The sequence below is a fragment of the Rhea americana genome, unplaced genomic scaffold (assembly GCF_003343005.1).
Source record: "Rhea americana isolate MKP2758 unplaced genomic scaffold, rheAme1 scaffold_988, whole genome shotgun sequence".
Lineage (NCBI taxonomy): Eukaryota > Metazoa > Chordata > Aves > Rheiformes > Rheidae > Rhea > Rhea americana.
This window is the reverse complement of record NW_028187186.1, coordinates 6,428-8,437: the sequence shown is the minus strand read 5'-3', so window position 1 is coordinate 8,437 and position 2,010 is coordinate 6,428. Positions and strand designations below refer to the sequence as shown.

At 63.1% G+C, this 2,010-nt stretch overlaps 1 pseudogene across 1 annotated transcript in view; it reads left to right on the top strand.

The window, feature by feature from the left end:
* Positions 1-560: 560 nt before the first annotated feature.
* Positions 561-2,010, top strand: part of LOC146584006 (MAGUK p55 subfamily member 2 pseudogene) — a 7,145-nt pseudogene continuing 5,695 nt past the window's right edge. The window contains exon 1 of the transcript XR_014898291.1: positions 561-623. The product of XR_014898291.1 is annotated as an MAGUK p55 subfamily member 2 pseudogene (transcript). The remainder of the gene's footprint in view (positions 624-2,010) is intronic.

Here is a 2,010-nt window from a genome sequence, read left to right as displayed (position 1 = left end):
GTGTGTGTGTGCGTGTGTGTAGTTGTGTAAGGGCTGTCCCGGGAAGGGTCACAGCACCCATCCAACTCCTGCGTGGGCTGCAGGATGGTGACAGGGGTCTTGTGTTTGCACACATGCACAYGAGGGTGTGTGGGCATGTGTGAGGGTGCATTTGTGTGTGCATATGTGTGCACAGGTGCATATACAGCTGGGGGGTGGGCATTTGTGCATGCCTGTGCGTGTACATGCATGCACAYGCATGGGCCCGTTTGTGCATGCATGTGCATGYAGGCACATGCGTGYGTGCATGCATGCACGTGTGTGGGTGCATTTAGGCATGTGTTTGTAGAYGCAAGCATATGTGTGGGTGCATGCACGTGTGTGAGGATGCATTTGTGCATGCATGCATGTAGGTGTATGCACAAGTGTGCATGGGTGCATTCACGTGTGCTAGCAGGCACCCTGCATGTGCGGGGGGGGGAAGGCGTGTGCAGGCTGCACGCGTGGGCCTGGCTGCTGCACGCCTGCGCGTCCCGTCCCTGGCAGTGCCAGGCGCGAGGGGCCCGCGGGGGCCTGGCCAGCAGCAGGGCCCGCTGCGCCGCTCGCCGCAGAGATGCCCGCGGCCGCCTCCAGCTCCGAGGGGGGTAAGGCATGTGCCGAGGCGATGGGGGGGGGCAGGGAGGGCACATGAGTGTGCACACGGGGCCCGGTGCGTGTGAGCAGGCTGCTCAGGCACTTGCACGCCTCACGATGGCTTTTCACCCGGCTATACCCACGCTGGGAGTCGTGCGCAGGGAGCCCTGTGGCTGAAGGGGGGCGGGGGGGGGCTGGCGTAGCAGGAGGTGCAGAGTGTGCGTGTGTGTGTGCGCAAGTGCTTGCACGCGTGTGCAAGCATGGCGCGGTGCTGTGCACGCCCGTGCGCACGCTGCGGGGGCTGCCGGGCCCTGCGGCGCGCGGGGGGCGGCGTGCCCCGTGCACCGGTGCGGGGCGCGAGCCCCCGCGGGCGTGTGCGGCGCTGCGCGTGCAAGGGCGCGCGGCCCCTNTAAAGGGACCGCGCCCCCGCCGCGTCCCCCCGCCGCGGGAGTCTGCACGGAGCGCGTGCCCGGGGGGGCTCCCACGGGTGAGCATGCACGGGGCGGGGGGGGATGCGTGTCTGCGTGTGCATGCATGCGAGAACGTGCACAGCGTGTCTGTGTGTGTGCGCGTGTGTGCATGAGTGTGCAAAGGTGTGAAAGCATCCATAGAGTGTGTGTGCATGGGGATGCATGCATGTGAGAGCATGCACGGGTGTGTATGCATACGGGTGTGCACACAGCAGAGAGCATGCACAAGGCGTGTGCATGGGTGTGCACACAGAGCGCATGCACGGGTGTGTGTGCACATGGGTATGGACACGTCTGAATGTGCAGAGGTGCATGTGTGTGTCAGCATGTGTGCAAATGGAGGTTCACATGGGTGTGTGCACGTTTGAGGATGCACAAGTATATGTGTCTGGGGTGTGCATGCACGCACAGGTGCGTGTGCATGACAACATGCTTATTTGTGCAAGTCTATGAGCACAGCGGTTTTCATGGGTGTTTGTGAGTGTGTGAGCCTCTAGGGGTACGTGTGCACATCAGCATGTGTACATGTGGGTGTTCACATTGGTGTGCATGTGTGTGTGAGCATGCACAGGCTGGTGTCTGTGCTGATGTGTTTACGTGTGCAAGCTCCTACAAGTGGGCTTGCGCAAGTGTGTGAGCACGCAGAGGGATGCGTGCATTTCCCGGTGAGCACGTTTGTACGTGAGCATCCACAGGGGCTTGCACGCTTGTGAGCACAGCCACGCRGGTGTGTGTTGCACGTGTGCTATGCATGGGTGTGTGCATGCACTGCTGCATGCTCGTGCGATAGCTATTCACGCGGGCGTGCCCGCAGGCAGGAGCGCGGACAGGTGCGGCAGTGGTTCGTGGGCGGTTGCACGGGCGCTGCTGCGCGTGCAGGGCTTTTGCACGCGGTGCCGGCGAGTGTGCGTGTGCAAGGGTGCAGGCG